The sequence below is a fragment of the Cyprinus carpio genome, chromosome A15 (assembly GCF_018340385.1).
Source record: "Cyprinus carpio isolate SPL01 chromosome A15, ASM1834038v1, whole genome shotgun sequence".
Taxonomy (NCBI): Eukaryota; Metazoa; Chordata; class Actinopteri; order Cypriniformes; family Cyprinidae; genus Cyprinus; species Cyprinus carpio.
This window is the reverse complement of record NC_056586.1, coordinates 4,488,276-4,516,097: the sequence shown is the minus strand read 5'-3', so window position 1 is coordinate 4,516,097 and position 27,822 is coordinate 4,488,276. Positions and strand designations below refer to the sequence as shown.

Genomic DNA, 27,822 nt, shown 5'->3' with positions numbered 1-27,822 from the left:
ATGGCACAACTCCTAGATTTGAGGTAGGTCGTGGAATACGACAAGGATGTCCCCTTAGCCCTTTTCTTTTTCTCCTTGTTACACAAATCATGGCCAGACATATTAAAAATGCCCAGTTCCAAGGTATATTGACATTAGGGACAGAATTTAAAATTTCACAGTTAGCGGATGACACGGCATTATTTCTCCGTAATAAGCATGAGGTTATCAAAGCAATTGATTCTATCACAAAATTCTCTGAAGTCTCGGGTTTAAGAATGAATCTAAATAAATCTGCCTTGTTGTCACTAAAGGAATTTGACTTATCAGTCATAAGTGGTATTCCTGTTAAAAATACAATAACATACTTGGGGGTTATCATTGATAAAAAAAAAAGAAAAAATGGGCGTTGTAATCTCAATTTTGACCCCATAGTAGAGAAAATAAGGAAAAGATTTAATATATGGTGGATGAGGGACTTGTCACTGAATGGCAGAGTTTTATTGTCTAAGGCAGAAGGGATATCACGTGCCGTCTATCTATCTTTATCCATGGGAATGCCAGCTGGTGTATATAAAAAACTTGATAAGATCTTATTTAATTTCATTTGGAGGAATAGATCCCATTATTTACGTAAATATATTTAATGTAATTTAAGGAAAGATGGTGGTCTTGAAGTGTTGACTTTTGAAACCTTAAGTAATTCCTTTTTGGTGAGATGGTTAAGTAATTTAATTAAGGAAGCAGAGAGCATTTGGAACACATTTCCCAAACAGATTTTTGATTCACTGGGAGGATTAAACTTGTTGTTGAAATGTGATTTTAAAATTGAGAAGTTACCTGTGAAGTTGCCCAACTTTCACAAGCATGCCCTTTTAGCCTGGAAAATGGTCTACAAGCACAATTTTTCTCCCACAAACTGTTATATTTGGAACAACAGGAATATTCAATATAAAAATAAATCTATATATTATCAGAGATGGGTAGATAACAACATTCTATTAGTTGAACAACTCATGAACACAGAAGGTCAGTTACTAACATATGACGAGTTTCTTTCAAAAGCAAAATTTCCTGTCTCCCCTAAGGAGTATGCTATCGTTTTTGATGCTGTGCCAAGAAATATCATTCAGATTTTAAAATATAACTCAACTGATGTAAGTGGCAGTTATTTGACTACACAAGAAATTTTTCTTGGCGACATTGACATCACTACCAAAAAATGCCCAAACAAATACATTAGGAATCTAATGCACACTAAAACACTTCCTGCAGCAAGATCCTTTTGGGCTTCTCAGTTTGAAGAAATCAATTGGGAAAGAATGTGGTTAATTGGGGACAAGTTCCTCTTAAATAATAAAATAAAGGAGGTGTCTTATAAAATTGTACATAGAATATACCCAGCAAAGAAAACTTTAGAGAGATTTAAAATTGACATTGAATATTCCTGTACCTTTTGTGGTAATTATGATGAAACAATTTGTCATCTGTTTTATGATTGTATATATAGTAAGATATTTTGGAGAGATGTTGAAAACTATATAAGACGTAAAACTGGACAAACTTTAACATTGAAGGGAAAGGATGTGTTTATTTACTTTGAAGATGGTGGAACAGATAAGGATTTTTCTTGTTTTGTCCAATTGTTTTTAGTCTTAGGAAAATTGCATATTCTAAAGAAGAAATGGGCAGAGTCCAAACCAAATTTTGAACACCTTTTAGCGGAGTTTAAACAATATCACACCACTGTAAGAGGTCTTAAAAATAGAAAGGCTATTAAGACCGATCTTGTACTCTCTAAATATGTTTAATTTGCATCCTTTTATGTAATTTGATCTCGTTTTATTTTTGTATTTTTTTCTATTTTATTTTGTGGTTATTGTTTGTCTTGTATGCTTGTTTTAGTAGTGTATTTTGTGTATCAACCCTGGCATAAGCAGATGTTGTTGTATTGTATTGTTAATACTGAATTAAAAAAAAAAAATAAAAAAAAAAAAAAAAAAAGATCAGCACTCATGCACCAGGATCTTATTATTACTACTTATTTTTTTTCTTTTATTTGTTCACACATATAAGTTGTTTGCATGTTCATGTATTTGAGAAATTATTGTAATGTATGCAGGATTTTTCTTCTTTCCTCATTTGATTGGGCGGGCCAGACGTCAATCAGACGTCTAATACTGTTGTCATTCACTAACAAAACATTTGCATTAACACTACCGGGTCAAAAGTTTGGGATCAGAACGATTTTTAATGCTTTTTAAAGGAGTTTCTTATGGTCATTAAGGCTGCATTTATTTAATACAGGAAAAAAAATAATAATATTGTGAGATATTATTATGATGTAAAATAACGTTTTTCTATTTTAATATACATTAAAATCTAATTTATTCCTGTGATAGAAAATAGGTAGAACATAGGGCCTGAAGTTCTTAATTTTATTTTCCCCAACAAACTGTCGTAGGAATATGTCTTTCTCACTAGGTCAGAATAATATATAATAATATTTTAACATGGAGGACTTTATTGTAAAATGTCACACTGTTTTTTTGTTTTTTTTTATCATAGTGATAAATAATAATTAATAAAAAAATAAATAATAATAACTTATTACATACAGCTCCACAAAATAAATGCATGGTCTGAGTGCTGGTAGGCTTTTTGGTGAGAGGAAAGTAAAGACTCTCCGAGGACAGCGATTCTAATGTCATTCTTTATAGATGTTCTTCTTCCAATAATGTTGCCTCAAGCCCTCTTTCCCTTTTTTAGTTTTCCATTCTTCCTTTTACGGTTCTCTTTCCTTAAAAGCATTATGTTGGGGAAAGACTAGTAATATGTTTTTAAGAGTATGAAGTGTGCATATGGGTTGTGTTTTTGACGAGAGCGAGGGTGTCATCTAGTGGTTGGCTCAGGGGAGTTGCTTTGGATTAATTTTTCTCTCTTTTCATATATGCATATGTGTGTGTGTGTGTGTGTGTGTGTGTGTGTGTGTGTGTATATATATATATATATATACATATTAGATATGACTACTGGAAACATTAAACTGTTAAATAAATTTATATTGTTATATGAATGCATTGCCCTCTATCTTTAGTCATCGGTTGGAGGTTCGAGCTCAGGTGGCCCAGGCATTCCTGTCAAAGTTCCAGTTGTCCGCAACTGAGATGGCAACATTACTCTCACAGCGAGATGGTCCCATCACTGAGGTAACCTCATGTTATCCTACAATAACTGCTTGTCATTGCCCATAAAATGACATTTGAGAACCAAAACACATGAATGAACCATGATATTGATTGGCAAGATTAAAAGATAATTATAAATGTAATAATAAAAAAAGTATTTTTTTTTTTTTTTAACTACCCATTTGAAAAAAATCTCAGCTCGATATTCCATTTTCTTTTTTTTTAAGTTAAACATGACTGCGATAAAACTTTCAGATGAAATCATCTCCTGCTTAGTAATTGAAAAATAAATTCAAACAAAATCATTTATAATAGTTGTTTGAACTGTGCGTGTACTGTGCAGGACTTCTTCAGAGCACTGAACGGTGTGAAGAACATCCATAAAGATGTAAAGGTCCTACTGAGGACTAACCAGCAAACAGCAGGGTGAGAGAGAATAGAATACAGTATAATAGAATTAAATAGAACAAAATAGATTAAATGTACTTTATAAAAAAAAAATTGCTGACTTTTTACGTGTAGATATTCAGTGATGGCTGTGCTTTACTGCAGGCTGGAAATCATGGAGCAGATGGCTGTGTTACAGGAGACCACATACGAGCAGCTCAGGCTCAGAGTGAGTGTGTGCTCTGGACCTTACACACACACACACACACACAGTGGAGGCGAGAAGTTTCTGGAATATAAACAGTTGCTGCTGCCAGAGAATGTGAAACAGAAAACTGACTCATAGCTTACAGAACGACTTATGGCACTCATTGTTTTACATGATGATTTTAGTACTTTAGTACTATAGTTTAGTTACATAAAAGTATTATTTACAAATTAGTTAAATAAAATAAAGTTATTTGTGTTTTAGTATTATAGGAGGCCTTTTTGATGTTTATGTGTCTGTCTTTGGTGACTGTAGATGAGTGCAGAGGGTTGACTCAGGAAACATGTCGTGTTTAGTCAAGCTATGGCGTGTCTCCAGGATCGGCCTGTTCTTTATAAGTGAGTTCTGTCCCTTACACGCACACTTGTCCCAAAACACACTCTTCTAGTGCCCATAGTGCATAACAGTGCACATCTTTTTCAGCAGTGATGTTTTTCATTTTCTTAGCAGGCATTTCAAAAGTTGTTCAACAAAGCCAAAGCCATGAATCAAACCAGCCAGCTCTGAGGTGAATAACAACTTTACAAATATTGATTTGAAGTAAAATAATATGGGAAATTGGGGGGAAAAAAGTTGATAGTATAAGGTTGTTTACTTAAATTGTTTGTGATTTAAACAAATATATAAATAGTTTAAAAGTAAAAGGAAGCCAACCAAATGTCATTAACATTTAAAAATCTTCTTTAAAGAGTTAAAGATCTAAGAGATTAATTTCAACATTTTAACAATGTTTTTGAAAGAAGTCTTATGTTTACCAAGGTTGCATTTATTTGATTAAAATTTTGAATTTTAAAATAACTTTTTTTTTTAAATATATTTAAAATGTAATCCTATGTAATCCTTTGTTGACAAAGCTGAATTTTCTGCAGCTGTTGCTGTAGTCTTCAGTGTCACATGATACTTCAGAAATCATTCTAATATGCTGATTTGCTTAAGAAACCTTTCTTATTATTACCAATGCTGACAACAGTTGTGCTACTTAATATTCTTGTGGAAACCATAATATATTTATTTTTTAGGATTCTTTAATGTAACATTCTGGAATTGTTTCTAAAAAAAAAAAAAAAACTTCATACTTTATAACATTAATAAAATTGTATTAATTCACAATATTAAAATTTAATAATAATACAAAAAAATAATACATTACATTTAAAAACTAAATGTTTGGGTGTTTCAGGTGCTGTTTACCTTTTAGCAGCAGGGAATAAGACTGCAGTTTCATCATATATACCACAAGGTGTCAGTCTCTCTTATTCTTATTGAAGCAGTTTCCTGTGTTTAGTGTACCTTCTTCCAACTGACAGAACATTCTAAATGTTCAGACTTCTGTAAAAGAAAACAACCGTCAAGATTGATTAGTGTTTTTGAGTTAATGAGCCACATCAATACAATGCAAAAACAACAACAACTTGGTTTGAATGAATGAACACAGCCAGAAGAATGATGTGTTCCTACAGTATAAATAAACTCTTCAGTATGTTTTGAATTTAGTTTAAATTACATAACATATTTTTGGTGAGGCCCACACAGGTTGTATATTATTCATACTATTACTATTACTCATTCTTAGGGCTAGTCATTTGAACAAACCTCTAACCGTTAGTGCTAAATGTCAGCATGTCCCACACTGTCATGCTACGAAAAGGTATGATCCCTCAAATTGCATGAAGAAGAGGAGATTAGACACATATAATCAACATGAACCATATCTAGAGACCTGAAAATCATACATAGAGACTTATGGGTAGACTTTTCTGACTTAGACCAGTACGCAACCACCCAGAAGTTACGTCCCTCGGGTTGGTCGTGACTTTAATAACAAAATAAACAATTCAAGTCAAGTCAAGTCTGCTTTATTGTCAATTCTTCCACATGTACAGTACATACATACAGAGAATCGAAATTGCGTTACTCTCAGACCCCCGGTGCATACAGATAACACTAACAGTAGAGCCTAAAAATCTAGATCAAATATAAAATATAAGATAAAAACTATACAATAAGGGAATGTAAAAAAGACATAATAGAAAAAAAAAAAAAAAAAAAAAAATTCAATAAAGAATAAAAATAAGGTTAAATAAAAGCAGCGCAAGGCACATGGCAGATAGAGTGCAAACCAGTGAACAAACAGTGCAGATAAAAAGATTTTTAGTGCATAAAAAAATAGCTTATTCAGTCTGATTAAAAGTGACAAAGTGACAAAGGGCTCAGAGCAGTTATTTTATTAAACTGACTGATGAGGAGGTAGAATGATGTCAGATCCATGGTGAATGAGTGAATGAGGTAGTGAGCAGACCACTGCTGCACAAAGTGACTGGTGCATGACATTCGTATGTTAGAGGGAGGGGGGGTTCATAGTTCAGTGGTGCCTGAGGCAGAAGAGGGACGGGGGGGTAAGTTCGGGAGCGAGTTCAGCTTCCTGACAGCCTGATGGATGAAGCTGTCCTTCAGTCTGCTGGTCCTGGCCTGGAGACTTCGCAGTCTCCTCCCTGATGGCAGCAGACTGAAGAAGCTGTGTGACGGGTGAGTGGGATCACCTGCAATGCAGAGGGCTTTTCGAGTGAGACGGGTTCCATAAATGTCCTGGAGGGAGGGGAGAGAGACACCAATGATCTTCTCAGCTGCTCTCACTATGCGTTGCAGAGTCTTCCGGCAGGACGCGTTGCAGGCGACATACCACACAGTGATGCAGCTGGTCAGAATGCTCTCGATGGTGCCTCTGTAGAAGGTGTACATGATGGGGGGTGGGGCTCTGGCTCTCCTCAGTTTGCGGAGGAAGTAGAGACGCTGCTGTGATTTCTTGGCCAGTGCTGCAGTGTTGTCGGTCCAGGAGAGGTCCTCTGTGATGTGCACACCCAGGAACTTGGTGCTGCTCACTCTCTCCACAGTCGCACCGTTGATGGTCAGAGGAACATGCTGAGTGTGCGCTCTCCTGAAGTCCACAACAATCTCCTTCGTCTTCTCCACGTTCAGAGAGAGATTGTTGTCACTGCACCACCCGGCCAGGCGGCTCACCTCGCTCCTGTAGTTTTGTCTCATCTCTGTTGCTAATGAGACCCACCACAGTCGTGTCATCCGCGAACTTAATGAAGAGGTTGGAGTTGTGTGACGGTGTGCAGTCGTGGGTCAGCAGAGTGAAGAGGAGGGGGCTCAGCACACATCCTTGGGGGGCCCCAGTGTTCAGTGTGATGGTGCTGGATGTGTTGCTGCCGACACGTACTGCCTGAGGTCTTCCAGTCAGAAAGTCCAACAGCCAGTTGCACAGCGAAGTGTTGAGCCCCAGCTCGACCAGTTTGTGAATGAGCTGTTGAGGGATGATTGTGTTGAATGCTGAACTGAAGTCTATGAACAGCATTCTGACGTATGAGTCTTTTTCCTCTAGATGTGTGAGTGCTGAGTGGAGGGTAGTTTTGAGATGGCATCATCGGTCGACCGGTTGGACCGATATACAAACAACAAAATGAAAATAAGCGAAAGACCCCAATGTTTATTTTGTGTTTGTGCTCTGGAGAGCGTAAAAAGGTTCCTCTTAACAATGCGTTTTTGAAGCATTGAAAATGGTTGGCAATCACAGACATACAGGTATCTGTTAATTTCTGGAACACAATGGCCAATCACAGGTGTTTCAGTTAGTCCAAATCCACTCACTGCTCAAAACATCATTTAGTTCAGTCTTGAGTTCTGCACGCTTGCAAATCCTCTCATTGTAACAAACAAAGTGTAGATGTGATGTAAATAAAAGATTTATTGTGCTGTTTTTTTTTCTTCTCACACACTTTTAAGTTTTCTTGTCCTCTCTCTCTCTTTGTGTCTATGTGCCCTCTCTTTTGTCCCGCGCTCTCACTCCCCCTTTTTATCTAAGGGAGTCCAAGGCCGGAGGAGAAAGAGTGAGAGGACGGGCCCCCCAGAGTTCCTGGAATCTGTGCCAAACTTCTACATCCCTCGTCTTTTCCCTTTTTCTCTGGCTGCTGCAGTCACTACTGTTTAGTCTGCACAGGGCCATTCTCAGCCCGTAGATCAAAACACAGCCACGTTTCCTAACTGTGAACGGGGCCCTCCATTGTTTTTGTCTGTATGTGTGACCCTGGGTCTCTCTAACCTAAAGTATTTTTCTCTTGCTGATTTCAGTGGCTGTTCCGAAGGTCTTGCAGTGTCTGTTTTGTTTCAAGGCCTAGGCTTTTAATCTTGTTTATACTAAACATGTACAAAACTACATATTTTTTCAATTCAACTAGTCTTCCCGACTAGTTGGTCTTTAGCAAGCCCTGTAAAATTTTAGGAGGATTATGATTGTATGCATGAGCTATTGTGTTCAGAGTTGTTGCATCTCTAAATTCATCCAAGGAGTTCTGCAGTATGATCCTCAGAAGTGTGAGATCTGAAACCTTGCAATCTCTGCTTATGAGACCACATAACTCACAGAACTGTTTTTAGCCAGGTGGCCTTAAGATGACTTAACAAAGCCCAAACTAGCATTAAAATAAGCTAGGATTAGGAATATGAATAAGAAGCAGGAAAACCTGGATATATTAATTATATGTAATAATCTAATATTTTTGTTTTGTTTTGTTTTTAAGAAATATGTTTTGCTGACCCAGACTGCATTTATTTGCTCAAAAAAAGGGAAAGAAACAAAGAAGGCTCAAAAAAAGTTTAAAAGTTTAAAAGAGGAGAGGAAAATTTTTACATTATTACCTATTTATTTTACTAATCAGGCACTGGTAAGTCATTGGGACTACTGTACATTAGTAAAATAGCAATATATATTGTATGTGGCTTTGAAAAAAATATTTTGAATGGCTATCAATGGAGAAAGATTATTTTTGCTTGCAGAGCATGTATTTGCATTGACCAATAAGCTAACGGGACCATGCTAAACAGACAATCCATGATTTCTTGAATTCATATTTAATTCTCACTCTTTGTTTTCATTCTCTCAGGTACACACTGGATGAGTTTGGAACGGCTCGGCGGCCTGCTGTGGTCCGAGGCTTTATCGATGCCCAGACCTGTGGAGGACCGTAGAGATGCACTCTCATGATCCGTTGAGGTAGAGTCTACAACAAGTGCATATCCCAATCATTCAATTCAAAAGCTTGCGGAAACACAATGTGTGACATTTTCTCTTCTGCATGCTAAAAATAATCTCTTCAAACCAGCTTTAATTGGGGGTCATTTTGAGGGTCACAACATTGTTAGCAACTAAAAGCCTCCCTGATAAACATCCTCACAAGCAGAGCCGCAATGCTTCTCTATGTGCCGCATCTCTTGAAGCTGCAAATCCAATTCAGCGTCTAAGCACATTAAACCCAACCTGATTCTTTCAGGGAAGTGCTTCCTCTTTCAGAGAATTACTTAGTGCGGGTTCAGCGAAAGGTCGGCTGTTGAGATCTATGGATTGTCACACACTCTCCAGGCCAGCACCCTGTCAAGCTTTCGAACACCCTCCTCCCCCATCCTGTTTGGAACCTGAGGAGAGAACATGAGGCTCCTGGCAGAATGTCGATAAAAGTGGGAAGCGGTGGTTCTCAGAACTGCACTTCCCCCCACTGCTCAGTATTAAAGTATATGGAGCCGATGTAATGATAGCTGACTGTGTGATGGCCTCAAATCTCAGGAAATCTATAACTCTATTAGATGTAACTACAAATCTAGAAGAAACACTCCATGTAATTATTCATCTAGCCATCCAGTTCCCAACTGTGCTATTCTGGACCAAGCTCTTTTTTAATGATGATTCCATCACTATTATGTGCTCAGAGTATATGCCGTTTGATGCACATGCTCTCAACAAATTAACTAGAAAGTTTCATCCTTGTTCAGTATCGGTGCTATTTCTCATTGAAAGTTATACAGATAAAAATGGCTTTGTATTTGATTAAACAAGACTTGGGAGCATAATTTTAACAACCGTCTGGAATAACAAATTTAGAGGCCTTATAAATTTGTGTATCAATTATGATATAGAAGGCTTTATAGGGTTGAGGTAATATTGTGTCTTTATTTTATCTTTATGCCTTTATTTTTATCTGTATTTATTCTTATACATACAATCATCCAACCAGGTATGTTGGGGACATGTTGGCCTGGCTCCATCAAGCCACAGCCTCAGAGAAGGAGCACCTGGAAGCCTTGCTCAAGCAAGTTACTGTGCAAGGTACAGGTACATGTACATGTACATGTCATTCCAACCTAAATCTCATACCGCACAATCACTGTACAGTGAAAGTGAGATTTACTGGTTCAGAACTAGTTTGCCTTCAATATGAAAAAATATGTCTACGTTTGGACATTTCACATTTGTCTAGTGCCCCATTTCTGTATTACTGAATTTTTCTGTCCGTCTAAAGGTTATAGACATTGGGCCTCATTCATGAAAATTGCGTAAATATATGAGTAAATTCTGAGTAATTTGCGTGTAAAACAGACCTTCCCAAAAACTCTCCTCTGGATTCACAAACTCTTCGTAAACATCCAATTTGATAGTTAAAGTTTGGGCGTTCGTGCATGCTCATTCACAATTAGCATAATCCCCGCCTATGAAGTACAGTTACGCAAATTGTGTGTCCAGGAATGCAGTGGAATATTCTAGTCTACTTTCTCAGGTTTGGCTCCAGGATATTGCATAAATGCAAAAAAGGCTAGGCCATATGACTAACAATAAATATTCAATAATGTGTGACCACCAAAGAGTTTTTAGCCAGCTGAAAAAATGTCAGGCGCTCTTTTTAAAATGACCGGCTGGTGGCGCTGGAGAACGCTTTGGTTGCACAGCGTTTTTCCAGCTGAGACGCTTTAGTTGCTATGGTATGGAATATTAACGGCAGTGATGTATTAGCCTACTAGTAACTAATGAAGAACTTTACAAAATATAATAAAGCAGTAACCAGTAATAATGACTTCTCCATCATTGTAGACAGTCGTTGTACAAGTAGGATGTTTAGGTATTTGCCCCGCCCCTCCTCTGTTTACGGCTGGGTAAATAGTGACAGTGACAAGTGCTGCCTTTTACAATTATCAACTCAGCTGCAAAAAAATAAATACAAAAATAATAATAATAAAAAAAAATAATAAAAAAATGAAACATTAAAAAATAAAAATAAAAAAAATTCAAAAAGAGGGCAAAGGAAATTGTAATTATTATGGCAGTGCATCATAATTCAGTGTCATCAGTTTTCCAAAAAGAACACAGAACATTTTACGCACCATTTACACGTGGTAGGGAGCAGGAGTATACTTTTCTTTCGTATCGACTAATATTTTGAAAATACGAACATTTTCATGAATTCGAAAGTTTACATCAGAACGTCTTTACGAACAATTTACACAAAGATTTGTTCTGCTCATGTTTCATGAATGATGTCCATTATGTATCAATTGATTGTATTATATTTGTTACATATTTAATTGTTATTTAAGTTTAAGTGAAAAAATTATTTCACTCATCCAAAGTCAGTTTTTACCTAATTTCTGTTGAAAACCAAGTGGGATGCATTCACCCATTGTAAAGTTGCTGATATCTTGCCTCAAGGAGGTCCACTGTTTATGTGCGATCACAATAGGCTGCACTGCAAAAAAAGGAATGCAATGAATGAAGCTCAACTCACAAAAGTCAATTTCAAACCAAACAGATCTCTGTTTGTCAGAATTTGCATGACAGACTTGAACCCTTTGCAAAATATCTGTAAGAAAATCCTTCATTCTCACACAAAATACCTGATTGTTTGGATATGGCGTGAGTTTGAATGTAAAATTTTGCCAAGCAACAGTAATTGAATCTATAACCTTTAGTGCACATTCAGAGGTTTTGTCCAGTATGGACACAGTTTAAAGATCTAAAGCATTTCCTGTTCAAATTCCAACTGGGAGTTTCACATGAGGCCGAAAGATTTGCTGCGCAGTTTCTGCTATAGTTCAAGTTCATCTTGCAGATTCCCTGACTAACCATCATAAAGCTGCTTTGGTTTTGAAAGTGATTTCTGTGTGAGCTGTGGCCACACAACAATGTGAATGGTGTTCAATCACATTGTTGTGGTGTTCATTCACATTGTTTCTGTGTGAACTATAAATCTCTAGGCTATAAACAATAGATAGTATTAGCTGAAATTTTACTAATGTTAACCACACCTTAATTTAGAACTGGTTAAACTCATGTTGTTGGGGTTTTACTTGTTTCCCTGAACGTAGTTGAGTTGTAGATGAATCATTCTGCTGTGTTTGTACAGGGGTTGAAGAAAACATGCAGGAAGTAGTTGGCCACATCACTGAAGGAGTGTGCAGACCACTCAAGGTGAGATGGAAACAGTGTCATTAAGACTAAATATCAGCCTGGAGCTGTGGCCTAGTTGGTACAGTAAATAGTTGTGTTCAATAGTGCTCAAATGGGCAGCCCAAGTTCAAGTCCCATAAACTCTTCTCAGTCCTATAAACTCCTTGATTATTATTATTATTTTTTTTTATTAATCAACATTTGTGCCTTGCTTGAAACTATGTAATATCATATTTGAATGATTAATATTTTAACAAACTCGGTTGCGCTTTACAATAAGGTTTCATTTGTTAACATTAACTATTTTAGTGTATTTAGCAATCATTCATGAACAATAATTATATAGCATTTATTAATGTTAGTTAATTTTAAGTTCAAAACTTACTAATGCAAGTTGAATCTGTTAACATTAGTTAATGTACAGTCATGTCCAAAAGTTTTGACAGTGACATAAATTTAGTGTTTTGCAAAGTTTGCTGCTTAAGCTGTTGTGGTGTTCATTCACATTGTTTCTAGATTATTGTGAAGAGTGATCAGATGCATTTTAAATAATTGCTAAAAGCTTCATTGGCCAAAAAAAATGAACTTTTCACAAAAAAGCAAATTTCACTGTTTTTTTTTTTTTTTTTTTTTTTGATCATGACACAAAATGACCAGCTAACATTATTTGGCTAATCATATCAGCAGAACATGTAAACGTGTGAATGAGTACTAGTCAGGTAAAATCACTATCATACTAATTAGATTGTAAGAGCAGACTGATTGCTATAAAAGGAGGGAAGAAGCACTTCCAATCATTGTGTTCTTGTTAGCAAAGGTTACCTCTAAAGAAACACGTGCAGCCATCATCGCTTTGCATCAAAATGGCCTCAAATGCAAGAAAATTGCTACAAAGAATACTGCACTTGAAAGAACCTTTTACCGGATCATCAAGAACTTCAAGGAGAGAGGTTCGACTGCAGTGAAGAAGTCTTCAGGATATCCCAGAGTGTACAGCAAGCGCCAGGACTGTCTCCTCCTGAAGAGTCAGCTACAGAATCATGTCACCACCAGTGCAGAGCTTGCTCAGGAATGGCAGCAGGTTGGTGCGAGAGCATCTGCATGCACAGTGAGGCCAAGACTTTTGGACAACTGCCTGGTGTCAAGAAGAGCAGCAAAGAAGCCACTTCTCTCCAAGAAAAACGTCAAGGACAGACTAAAATTCTGCAGGAAGTACAAGGATTAGACAACAGAAGACTGGTGCAAAGTTATTTTCTCTGATGATGTTCCCTTCCGACTGTTTGGGACATCTGGAAAATCAATTGTACAGAGAAGAAAAGGTGAACGCTACCATGAGTCCTGTGTTGTGTCAACAGTGAAGCATCCTGAGACCATCTATGTGTGGGGTTGCTTTTCAACCAAGGGAGTGGGCTCTCTCATAATTCTGCCCAAAAACACTGCCATGAATAAAGAATGGTATTAAAACGTCCTGCAAGAGCGTCTTCTTCCAACGATCCATGAGCAGTTTGGTGATGATCTGTGCACTTTCCAGGAGCTCCATGTCACAAAGAAAGAGGGACAAAGAAGTGGCTCAAAGATCATTACATTGAAATTTTAGATCCGTTGCCAGGCAACTCCCTGGATGTCAGTCCCATAGAGAACCTGTGGTCAGTCCTCATAAGGCAAGTGGACAAGCAGAAGCTTACAAATTGTGATCAGCACTGAGAACTAATAAGGCAAGAGTCACTCACCATCAGTCAGGATTTGGCCCTGAAGCTAATATCCAGCATGCCAGAGTGAATTGCAGAGGTTATGAAAAACAAGGGTCAACACTGTAAATATTGACTCATTATATATCATTATTTTTCAGTTTACCATAGAAACGTGGAAAAATAATCTACAAATACAGAAGCAGCAAATTTAGTAAAACACAAAACTGATGTCACTGCCAAAACTTTTGGCCATGACTGTACATACTGTGAATTAACGTGAACATTAAAAAAGGATCAATAAATGCTGTAAAAATATATTGTTCATTGTTAGTTCTTGTTAGTTAAAGGGTTAGTTCACCCAAATATTAAAATTATGTCATTAATGACTCACCCTCATGTCGTTCCAAACCCGTAAGACCTCCGTTCATCTTCGGAACACAGTATAAGATATGTTAGATTTAGTCCGAGAGCTTTTTCTGTCCCTCCATTGAGAATGTATGTACGGTATACTGTCCACGTTCAACAATAAGCCACGTTTCGCGGTCAACACAAATAAGCATTCAACAATCCATCCAAATGACTTAAGCTGTTAACTTTTTTTAACATGGCTGACACTCCCTCTGAGTTCAAATAAACCAATATCCCGGAGTAATTCATTTACTTAAACAGTACACTGACTGAACCGAGCCAGATAACGAACGAAACATTGACTCGTTCTCGAGTCAAGAACCGTTTCTGTCGGACGCGTTCGATTCGAGAACCGAGGAGCTGATGATACTGCGCATGGGTGATTCAGACTGACACACAGCGCGTCTGAACTGGTTCTTTTGGTGATTGATTCTGAACCGATTCTGTGCTAATGTTATGAGCGCGGGTAAACCGAAGGCTTCAATCAAGGGCAATCATCGCCAATGAAGTCATTACGTCGAGCGCAAAAGAACTGGTGAACTGTTTTCGGCAACCGGTTTTATTGAATCAAACTGTCCGAAAAGAACCGGTTCGCGGAGAAGAACAGAACTTCCCATCACTACCGGTGATCCCGAAAACCGATGCAACCGGTTCTTGACTCGAGAACGAGTCAATGTTTCGTTCGTTATCTGGCTCGGTTCAGTCAGTGTACTGTTTGAGTAAATGAATTACTCCGGGATATTGATTTATTTTTAACTCAGAGGGAGTGTCAGCCATGTTAAAAAAGTTTAACAGCTTAAGTCATTGGTGGATTAATGCTTATTGTTGACGCGAACCGTTTCAAACGATTCAGTTCGATTTGGTGAACTGGTTCAAGAAGATCCGGTTACATCGATGTGATTCGTTCGCGAACCGGATGTGAGGTGAACGCGCTCATAACAGACCCGGGAGAGAAGTCAATGCTGAATAAAGTCGTAGTTTTTGATATTTTGGGACCAAAATGTATTTTCGATGCTTCAAAAAATTCTAACGGACACTCTGATGTCACATGGACTACTTTGAAGATGTATTTATTACCCTTTTGGACGTGGACAGTATACCGTACATACATTCTCAATGGAGGGACTGAAAGCTCTCGGACTAAATCTAAAATATCTTAAACTGTGTTCCGAAGATGAACGGAGGTCTTACGGGTTTGGAACGACATGAGGGTGAGTCATTAATGACATAATTTTAATATTTGGGTGAACTAACCCTTTAATGCATTAACTGGTGTTAACAAATGAGACCTTGGGCCCTATCATACTTTAGGCGCAATGCGACGCAAGGCGCAGCGCAATTGTGTTTGCTAGTTTCAGTCCGGCGGCGTTCGCATTTTCCCGTCCAGCGCCACGCGTGCTGGTCTAAAAAAGAGGTGTGTTCAGGCGCATTGCTGGCGAATTGCTATTTTATGGAGCTGACAATAGACTGCGCCATAGACCAACTCAAACCTGGTCTAAAGTCTAAAGTCAATGGCGCAATATATATATATATATATATATATATATATATGTTATTTAAAGACCACGTTGGTAGAAAATGGAAAATGCACCTCTGGGCGAGTCCACAGTGCGCGTTGACTTTGCTTATTACACACAGGGCATCACACAAACATGCCAAATATTAAAAACAAAAGGATTACAGTGTAGGCTACACAAAGAATATTATTGTGTAGGCTACATAAATATTAAAATATAATGATGGATAGTCATTGCGTGTATTAGAATTAGGCTACCTATTTGCAATTCAGCCTATTACTACTTATAATGATGAATGAAATTGGCGAATTAATTGAACAATTGTGCCACTACACACAAGTATATATTAACTGACTCATCGCGCGGAGCTTTGGTGGATTCCTGCTTGTCCCGCTTTAACTTCGCGCACGAGCAGATCGGTTTCTTCGCTTGAGAAGCGTTCAGCTTTTCCGCCAACAAATTCCGCCATGTAAATAGCGATCTGTCCTGCCACGAGCGCATCTCGCTCTTAAAGGGAATGGGAGATGACACTCTGATTGGTGTATTGAACGTCACGCCCATTACTCATTAAGAGAATAGGGACAACCCATTCCGTTTTTCTGTCGTTAAAATAGCAAAAGTGGATTTGGACACGCCCTGAGTGCACCTGCGCCGTGCGCTTTACACTTTGCGTTTAGATCGTTAAAATGGGGCCCCTTATTGTAAAGTGTTACTACAAATTCTTTACTGACCTAAGCAACAGTGAATAATGACAACAGAATTGTTGATTTTTTTCTTTCTTTTTTTTGTTTGTTTTTTATTCCTCCACCAGGTGAATTGAGCAGGTGATCATTGCAAAACCAGGTGCTGTTCTTCTGTATAAACTCTCCAACCTGCTCAAGTTCTACCATCACACCATCAGGTACACACATCTCTGTAAATGGCTTTATTTGGTTTATTGTCTTAATTTCATACTACGTTTGGTGGAAGACCAGAGATCCAAAAATATAGATCTATTTTTTAGGTATAGCAAGATGCTCCAGTTATTCTGAATGCAAAAGTCTCCCTCTTAGTGGCATCATGGGTACCAGCCTTTCCTCTCTGTTGATGACCATTGATGAGATCCACATGCTCAGTAAGAAGATGTTTTTCAACAGTCTTAGTCTCCATGCCAGTTGCCTCATGGATAAAGTAAGTAATTATCAGTGTTTTTATTGTCAAATAAAACTAGAACTTTTGGGTAATTGTCTTGAATTATGATGATATAAATCTCGAATAAAGATGATATCAAATATAATGTAAATATTAGATGAAAAAACGTATAACTTAAAAAAGGTTTTAAAAGTTATTAGGTGCAAAACTTAAGCTTAATGAAATGTGTTCAAGAATTTTAGTTGAGTAAGTTAAGATTAAAAATAAATTAAACCCATATAGAAATAATAATAAAAAACTGATACAAAAGCACATAACAAAATGACTCAAACTTGAACTAAAATTTAAAGGAAAACTGAAAATATAAAAATATTCTGAAAATATAAAATCAGTATTCAAAATATTTATAAATACTATAAATAGTATTTAAAACATACTTAAATAACTCTCACTCATCCCAGGTTTATCTGCCTAAAAACTGCCTAAAAACAACCCAGAACACCTTATTATTGGGGAACTCTAACACAGCATTCCATCCCTATACCTCTATAGTGATTAACATAACAAATGTGTGCAAATGTGGCTCATGATCACTCATCAGTTGGATTTGGTTTTTACCAGGCTGAAAAAAACACATTCTCAGACCAGGCATTCTAAGTTATCCCCAAAATATCCTTAAACACACACACATACACACAAAAACAGCACTTCATCGATAAGTGGATCAATAGCCAGAACAAGAAGGCCTCTGCTCTACACTTCTGAGAGAATTATCGCCTTAGCAGCACACTAATCAAATCAACTCAGGCTTAGGACGTTACGTATCGCTCCCTGACGTTGCTCAGTGCCAGGAACACAAACCTAAGCTAATAAGCTATATTAGAGGCAGCAGAGCTCTAGGTAGTGTTCGCCTAGCAGTGTATTTATTAGTCAGGCTTCAGAGGTGTCTCGCTGTCAGACACGCCTGGCTTGATTTTGAGGGTCTTGAACATGAGTTAGAACAGTAAATACTGCTCTTAAAAGTCTGAATGTAGAGAGCTAAAAATGTTTTGTCAGAGAGTCAATGACACGATGCTCTTTTTTTGTGTGTGTGTCTGAATGTATTAAAATAATAATAATAATAATTAAAAATGCACTTTATAAACAGTGATATTAGAACATCTCACAATGGACATGTTTTTAAGTTTTCCTGTGAAATTAATACACAATATATGTAACTTGTTTTTTGTTTTTTTTTTTTGTTCAAGATTTATAAAAGTTCTTGTTTTCTCAGGTCCCACTGCCTCTCTCACTCAGACTCTGTCTCTCCTTAGAGAGGTCTTGGCCTCCCATGATTTATCAGTTCTGCCTCTTGATGCCCGTCAGGCTGACTTTGCACAGATGACTTTTCTTTTCATGTTTTGTGGCAAAATCCTGTTTGGCATGTGGCTGAAATTTATAAAGTATCAAGAAGAAATACTCACTGTTTTTGTTTTGTTTTTATTATATTTATTATTTTATATTTATTTATTCTACATTTGTTAAATGGTTGTTAAATGCACTTTTTTAGTGTTTCATGCAAGAAATGAATCAAAATCATTGTTGTCTTAATATATTTGTATTTATGTTTATGCATGTGCAATATTATAAACTACAGTAAAACACTAATAATATTGTATACTGTTATTCCAGATAGGCATGAAGTACTTTACTTATGTAACAGTTTTGTTTTCTTGTGTCCTTTTTTTTAAATCCCATCATCCTCAATGCTGTTTCTCAGGTATTGTCCTGCATCCTTGACCCGTTGCTGCAGCTGTGCACCATATCAGCCAGTAACCTGGACACAGCAGATATTGCCACTTACCTGGTGAACTCCCTAAACATGATGAAGACCACACTGGCAATCTTTGAGTTCACAGACAAACGCTTAGAAATGTTGGAGTTTCAAGTGTGTTATATTATAAAATTACAAATTATAAGGTAATTTATTTAAGTTAAAACTGAGTAACAAATGTGATAATATTTGTATTTATTTTAATTATTTTTATTGGCCAATTACTTTAGATTGAGGCTCACTTGGACACTCTAATCAATGAGCAGGCATCTTTCGTGCTGACCAGAGCTGGGCTTAGTCACATCTACAGCTGTGTCCAGCAGCACACCACAGAGCAGGTGAGAACAGATGTGAAAACCAACTTTTAGGTTCTGCGGGTACAAGTAAATAAAAAAAAATTGTTCGTTTTAAATTTAAATGCATAAATCTGGTGCATTTTGAGAGCAGAATCAAGTGACAAGATCAATGAAGAAATATGTGCTCTTTCTTAGTAGTAGTAATTTATTTATTGGTTGCATAGATGTAAATGTGATGGTAGGGAACAATTTACACTATACAAGTTCTTATAAAAGCTACAAATGCCATTCTGTCAAGAGCAGGGAGTGATTTTTCTCCTCGTCTTTTGTCATTTGATTATCATTAATGCCGACACTTAACTCAAGATACAAGACACAACACCAGATTTTTACACATTTTTAAAAAAAAAATTCTCAGTAAACAAAAACATGACTGGAAAAATTAATTTAACTAATCATCTTGTAATAAATGTAATTTCAGTTCTACTTTCTGAGTAAGAATTGTCATATGCAGTAAGAACAACAACACTCAAGCAGGGCCGTTACCAGAGGTGTGCAAAGCCCTGTGCGAAATTGACATGCGAGGCCCTCAGCAATTTTGTGTGTCTGGGTGCTATAGTAACGAACGCAACTTTAACACGTATCTGATCGATTGTGATGGTTTGCTCAATGACATGCTTGCACAGGAATCACGGTCACGCACATTATCATAAGAATTGTAAGATCTACTGCATAATAATAATAATAATAATAATAAAGCAATTAAATATGTAAATAAGAGTGCTAAAATAAGTTCTAGGTTTGTAGTTATATATGAATAGTTCAGATGCAAAAGCCTCTAAGTGCCATCTAAAAAAAAAAAAAAATTCTAAAATGGTTATTTTCTCAGGCTCCTATGTTTATGTTCAGTTATTTTACTTTAATGGGACAGAAAATAAACTATTCATTGCCATTAAAGTGAAATGACTGAACCTACACATAAGAGCCTGATAAAAAAAATGCTAATTTTAGAATAAAATTTTTAAAGGATCATTTTAGAGGATTTTTTTTAAGAATTATTAATATGAAGTATTAATAATTTTTTTATATATGAAAATAATATTTTATTTTAAAATGTGCACATTCACACTTATTTGTATGTCTAAAAGTCACGCCTACAAGACACGCAAGTGTCTCGTTCATTTAGGATTTACATGAATCATGATCGCATATTTTCAATTCAAAACAGCAAAATTTCATGAAAAGTTGAGTAGTTTACATCATTAGTCTATTACAGTCGGTCTATGAACATTTCTATCGTAAAACAGTTTTCTAACACTTGAACAAACTGTATTCAACCAAGTCTCTACCTTTCTCACACAGAACAACCTCCTTGACAGCAACCAATCTGGCTTCAGAAGTGGACATTCAACTGAGACTGCCTTGCTCTCAGTTGTTGAAGCCCTAAGACTGGCAAGAGCGGAATCCAATCTTCAAATACTTATCTTGCTTGATCTATCTGCTGCTGCTTTTGACACGGTTAATCACCAGATCCTCCTGTCAACCCTACTGACAAAGGGCATCTCAGGAACCGCACTCCAGTGGTTTGAGTCTTACCTATCAGATAGGTCCTTCAAAGTATCTTGGAGAGGTGAGGTGTCCAAGTCGCAACATCTAACTACTGGGGTGCCTCAGGGCTCAGTTCTTGGACCACTTCTCTTCTCTGTCTACATGGCATCATTAGGTTCTGTCATTCAGAAACATGCTTTTCATACCATTGCTATGCTGGATGACACTCAACTCCCACCTCTCATTCCATCCTGATGATCCATCGGTTAGCTGCTCGCATCTCAGCTTGTCTAACAGACATTTCTTGCTGGATGAAGGACCATCACCTTCAACTCAACCTTGCCAAGACAGAACTGCTTGTGGTTCCAGCAAACCCTCGTTTTTATCACAATTTCACCATCAAGTTAGGGCACATCAACCATAACTCCTTCAAAAACAGCCAGAAACCTTGGAGTTATGATTGATGATCAGCAACCTTTCTCAGACCACATTGCTAAAACTGTCTGATCCTGCAGATTTGCTTTATTCAACATTAAGAAGATCAGGCCCTTTCTTTCCGAACATGCTGCACAACTCCTTGTTCAAGCTCTTGTTCTGTCCAGGCTAGACTATTGCAACGCTCTCTTGGCAGGTCTTCCAGCCAGTTCTATCCAGCCTTTACAATTAATCCAAAACGCGGCAGCAAGATTAATTTTTAATGAGCCGAAAAGAATACACGTCACACCTCTATTTATCAGTTTGCACTGGCTACCAATAGCTGCTCGCATAAATTCAAAGCATTGATGTTTGCATACAAAAACACCACTGGCTCTGCACCCCTTTACCTTAATTCATTACTTCAGACTTATGTGCCCTCTAGAAGCTTGCGTTCTGCAAGTGAACATCCCTTGATTGTGCCATCCCAAAGAAGCACAAAGTCACTTTTACGTACTTTTAAATTAAATGTTGCCTCCTGGTGGAATGACATGCCCAACTCAATCCGAGCAGCTGAGTCCTTAGCCATCTTCAAGAATCGGCTTAAAACACATCTCTTCCATCTTTATTTGACCCTCTAACTTCTTCCCTCACTATTCTAATTCTATTAAAAAATAAATAAATAAAATAAAATGTAACTACCTTTCTAATCTTTTTGTATCCTATCTATTTTTATTTTCATTTATTATACAATTATAAAAAAGACCTCTATCACTAGCTTGCTCTATTCTTTTCTATTCTATCTGTTTTTCTTTTTATTTATTATATTATTTAAAAGCCCTTGCTACGTATACTGTGTTTAGGCTAACTGAGACTTGTTATAACACTTATATATCATTGCTCTTTTGTTGTTTTTGATTGCTTCCATTGTCCTCATTTGTAAGTCGCTTTGGATAAAAGCGTCTGCTAAATGACTAAATGTAAATGTAATGTAATACAGTACTAACATCTTTCCACGAACTCTCGTTGCATTGCGACAGTGACAGTAAGTGACAGTTCTTTGATTTGATTGGCCATCTCAATCATTTTGACATTGGTGAGGGCTGTTGGACCACTGAGGCAGACCAGGCTAAAAGTTTAACTTTTAAGACTTTTTGTCATCCTAACAACAAACAGCTTTTACTCATTTTTATACACAGAGTCTTATACTGTCTATCAGCTATAACTATTTTAGTCTCTCAAAGGACAAAATGGGTGTAAAAACAGTAATAAACATAAACGACATAAAATGCTGGCATGGAGTGAGGCCCTCTAGAGGCATGAGGCCCTGTGCAGTCGCACACTTGGCACAACCCTTGTGACGGCACTGCACTCAAGCACTGTAAAAGGTTTTGTTCAGCTGACTGGCTTCTCTCCTGTATGATTTCATGTGAGTCTCTTCAAACCTTAGAACTGTACATGAATTATGAGCTTCTAGAGTGTGTGACCTCCTAACTGAACTCCTATTCACAAATTGAACATAGAAATAAAAACAGTATAAATAACAAAAAAATAAACCACAGTTCTTTCTAACAGTCGTATTAAGTGCGAACAATAAGTGTTTTTTGGGAGTTAAATGCGAGGTACTAAAATCGCTTTTGAATGTGCGTGCGCTTTTTACTTTCGGTTTCGATTTAACAATCGTGCTAACGCTCGGCGGTGCAGAGCTTGCATTTTACAGTACAAGACATTCATTTCAGATGCTCTTCAACGAATCCTCCTTTGATGTTTCTTATAGGACAATGAGGGTCTTTTTTGTTTGCACTGAAGAAAATTTAAAATAATAAAAAAAAAAAATAGTCCGGCCAATCCGAGACTCCTGCACACGTGGGGCCCTAGGATGCAGCCTAGGCAAGCCTGTGCATTAATCCACGCCTGATCTCACCTAAATGTTTGATCATGCAGTGCATTTTTCTCAAGCGATTCAAAAAGAAGCATGTAAAAATTATTCAGGAAAACAAGATTTTCATATCAAAGTGATAAAATACTGTGTTGCAAAAATGTACACCCTCCTGAAATTTACAAAATTAAATGCAATTTTTTCTGGTGTAAATTTAAGGCAATTTTTGATCTGCTGGTAGGCATTCTAAAGCCACTGAATCATTCTCAGACATAGTGGAACAACAATGGAACCACTTGGAAGAGAACTGTCAGGAAATGTATTGCTTTGCACAAAAGAGGACAGTGGTACGAGAGGAATATCAAATCATGGTTCCCTTTCAGTCGGTCATTCTCGACGTCAAGTTGCTCCTCTAGCTCTCCGATCCAGTTGAGCAGCCAAAAGGAATGCGCTGGGCCCTCTTCAAAGAGCATACCAGCAGTATCCTTTCGGGTGATTCGGCTGTGCTGCCGCCCTCCGGGATGGTGGCAATGCCTGAATCAGATCCAGAAATGACAGCTATGCTTTTCCAGGCTGCCAGAAAGGTAGGGCTTGAGTGGAAAAATGCACAGTGTCCCGAGCCTTCAAGATTGGACGATTTGTTTCTCAGGGTGGCTCGCGCTGGTTCTCAGCGCCGTGCCTTGGTGCCTTTCTTCCCGGAAGTGTATGAGGAGCTCACCAGGTTGTGGATGGCACCTTTTACTGCCAGAAACCAGTCTGATGGTTCCTCCTCCCTCATTACCCTCAACGGTGGTGCAGCGAGGGGTATATGGGGGTCCCCCCATTGGAGCGGTCGATTGCGATGCAGTTGTGTCCTAATACCACCTTCACCCGGCAGAGTGAGAGGAAGAGAGAGAGGAAGCTGCTTTTTGGGGGATGGTGAAAACACCTCTCCCTCCACTGGAGGAGTGCCGGGTGGAGAATCTGGAAATCTCAACGAGAGAGCAGTTTTCAACAGAGAGACCATTGCATACATCAACTGACAAGGTGGTCTGCACTCCTGTCGCATGTCACAACTCACCCACCACCTCCTCCTTTGGAGTCGGAAGTTTCTGAGATCACTTCTTGCTTGTGGTGCTGTAATGGCCCACTCGAACCTGGTTCCCCAAACTAGTGGTCCTCACGACAACCCCTTCCTGGCAGATTCCTCTGAGGAAGGATCTTCTAACTCAGAGACGGGGCACACTATGGCACCCGCATCAAGGCCCATTTGAGCCCTTGTACTCAGTCGAGCTAAAGTTTCTTTCATTGAAAACTCTTCTCCTTCTTGCACTGGACTCCATCAAGAGGGTAGGGGACCTGCATGCATTTCCGTCGATGATTCGTGCCTAGAGTTTGGGCCGGCTGACTCCCAGGTATTCCTGAGGCCCTGGCCTGGCTATGTGCCCAAGGTTCCTATTACTCCCTTCAGGGATCAGGTGGTGAACCTGCAAGCGCTGCCCCCGGAGGAGGCAGACCCAGCCCTAGCTTTAATCTGTCCCATCCGAGCTACGTAGCATCTCAGACCGGACACAAAGCTTTAGGACCTCAGACCAGCTCTTGTCTGTTACAGAGGCCGGCAGAAGGGGAATGTCGTCTCTAAGCAGAGGATGCCCACTGGATTGTGGAGGCCATCACCCTGGCTTATCAGGCACAGGGTGTGCCCTGCCCGTTCAGGTTGCGAACTCACTCAGCTAGGAGAGTTGCATCTTACTGGGGGCTGGCTTGTGGCACCTCGCTGAGAGATATTTTTAGATTTTTCAACATAACAGTGATTATATGCAGTTCATTCTCCCATGGTGAAAATCATTCAGTGTATAAGTGTTTCACTCAACCTTATCACTTTTGAGCATCTATGGGGGATTTTGTGGAGACACTCTCCTAAAAATCAGGGCATTCAAAGAGATCGTCCTCCAGGAGTTAAACAGTATAGATGTGACATGTGACAACTTGTACACTCAAGAAGCCAAGAAAGGTCAGAGCAGTAAACTTAAAGTTATGGAGGACATATCAAGTACTAGAATATTACCTGTTTGTTGAATGTAATCAAGAATATAATAATTTCTGCAACTTTTCATTAAAATAATAATAATAATAATAATAATAAATATATATATATATATATATATATATATATATATATATATATATATATATATATATATTTTAGAGGTCGACCGGTGTATCTGTTTTGCCCATTAATCGGCACCGATAGTTGATTGCTATCCAAAAATCCATGCCAAAAATCCATGCCGATAGTTTTCCGGGTTGCGTCCTTTGCTGGAGCGACTGAGAAGGGTCTGCTTTCATTATAAACCACGAGAGCGGCCTCCAGTGGTTGAAATCACTGACAGCACGTGGGGTCTGCTTTCATTATAAACCACGAGAGCGAAAAACTTCAGACCCGGATTTAAATGCAGCTGACAGAAAATCTTGCCACACCACAGAGCGCCATTAACATAGTTTTCCATTAAATTACATTATATTCACCCTGAATCATTGTTAACGCGGAATGTGAGAGGATTGGTGTGGTTTTGATTGCTGAAATCAAGTGTGGGTGTTTAAGATTTGGTTAAATTTTGGATGTGTACTACTAACTGTTACTATTAAGCCGCAAAAAATCAAGTGTATTTAAATATGATTAATGGTTGTTTTGAATTATTACTAATGAATGGCACAGAAGTGAGGTTTCATTTATACTGAAGCGTGTGTGCCGTTCGAGGTGATTTCAGCTTCTGTCGTATCTCTAAATGAGGATGTAAACACATGAACAACATCTCCAGAACTGCTCTGAGAGAGGTTTCATGAGCTTCTGACCATTTGATTTGAGTAAAACTAGCCTTATATCACATACACAGAACTGTAAAGGTATTCACGGCAACCCGTCAAAATAAAAGTCTGGTCTATTTTTCAGTAGAAAAGCCTACTACTACTGTTACTACTAAAATGAAACAAACACTTTTTTTTTTTTTTTTTTTAAGGTGTAATCACACAGCCACATTCTTCCATGTTTTAATTTTAATAGTAGATCCCCTTTGTTTGCCAAAAAAGTTTGCTTTTAATTAAAAGATAAATGAAATTAATGTTTCATGCCTTCATTTGATAACCAGAAACAATTTTAATACACAACAGAATTTTTGAGGGGGAAAAAAATCATGATGCTGGAAGTGATCAGAATTCAAGATATAAGAATCACAAGATTACATTTTTAAGTAATTCAGTTTGTGTCAATTTGCCACCATGAGGTTGCAGGATATACGGCAGTCAATTGCAGTTTCAGTACACAGATTGACAGGCAGTTCAAAATACTGTTCGACATATTTATAATCCCAAAATTTATTTACTGCTACTGTAGAAGACAGTTATACACATTTGTTTCTTTTTTCACTATTCTGTAAAAGTATAACAGGTCTTTCCTTTTTAGTTAAATTTAGTAGAACATGAAGTCAGCAAGCCTTGGTCAAAGCTACACAGGAAAAAACAAAAGCTAATTGTTTTACTTTGACAACCTATATGTACAACTTGACGATCTTTGTTGTGTAAAAAACAGTGCTGACATTGACTTATAAGAAACTGTGCAACCACATACCCAAACAGAAGCTAGCAACATTAGCTTGACTTAGATCACAAACATCTTTTTGCTTGTAAGAGTCAAAATAACCTCTTAAGTAACAGAACTTTTAGAAAAACAAAATTGGCCATTTATTACTTACAGATTATGGCATGTCAAAGCTTCCCAAAGATGTAAGGGGTCTGAGAGAAGTGTAGCATGTCAACACCTCTGGACATTTTCTCACACTGCGTGAAACAAACTTTTTTCCTGCTGCCTCAACACATCACCAACAGAGCACAGTCATAGTGAATGCAAAATATAATCGAAGAAGAACCCCCAAAAACACTAAAAGTGATACTGACCCCTAGTGGGAAAATAAAGAAATGCACTAGCGAACTAAGACAATTCTATTGAACATAGAGGGACAGAATACTCCCCGCCTGACATCTGTAGAATGTCATCCATAACTAGCATGTAAATACAGATAAATTACCTGATTCTAAGTACTGTCCTTAGACACCAATAACACAACCTCACTTATAGGTCTTATGTAGTAGCATCTGAGTTCACCCTTGCGGAAAATCTTCACCTCTAAGTCCATCCTCGCTTGGGAAGATTTTGGTGATGAGACCAAGTGGCCAGTTGTTCCTATGTTCAAGTGCCTCCTTTAGCAGAACAACATCTCCTGTTTGTAGATTTGGTTTTACGGCTTTCCATTTGCGGCGGTTCTGAAGTCCTGAAATGTATTCCCTTTGCCATCGGCTCCAGAAAACATTGGCGAGGTATTGCACGTGCCTCCATTGCGCTCTGAAAAGATCCCTGCTTTCAAACTGACCTGGTGGGACTGGTGGGGTTGCAACTTTTTGTGTGAGTAGCATGGCAGGGGTAAGAATGGCTGGGTTTTCTGGATCTGTAGAAACTGTTGTGAGCGGACGAGCATTCACTATTGCAGTGTCTTCAGCCATTAATGTCACTAATATCTCATGAGTAAGTTTTGCATTTCTATGTTCTAGGAGCATTGCATCGAGGATTTTGCGTGTGACCCCAATCGTGCGCTCCCAGGAGCCACCCATATGAGATGCATGTGGGGGGTTGAAAAGCCATTTGCAGCCAGAATCTTTGAGAAAGCTGTGAAGTTTGCTGTTGTGACAGCCCTGTTTGTCTATTTGCAGTTCTTTGCAGGCACTTACAAAATTTGTCCCACAATCGGATCTGAGAAGTTTGACTGCACCCCTGATGGCGAAGAAACGACGCAGGGCATTGATGAACGACGACGTGTCCATCGATTCTATAGTTTCAATGTGAATGGCGCGTGTGCTCATACATGTGAATATGACTGCCCATCGCTTAGCATCCGCTTGCCCACCACGTGTTCTTCTGACTGTGACAGGCCAGGGGCCGAACACATCAAGGCCTACATGTGTGAAAGGAGGGTCCGTGGACAGCCTGTCCTCTGGTAG

At 38.1% G+C, this 27,822-nt stretch overlaps 1 pseudogene; it reads left to right on the top strand.

The window, feature by feature from the left end:
* On the top strand, positions 1-27,822 carry LOC122147629 (annotated as a pseudogene).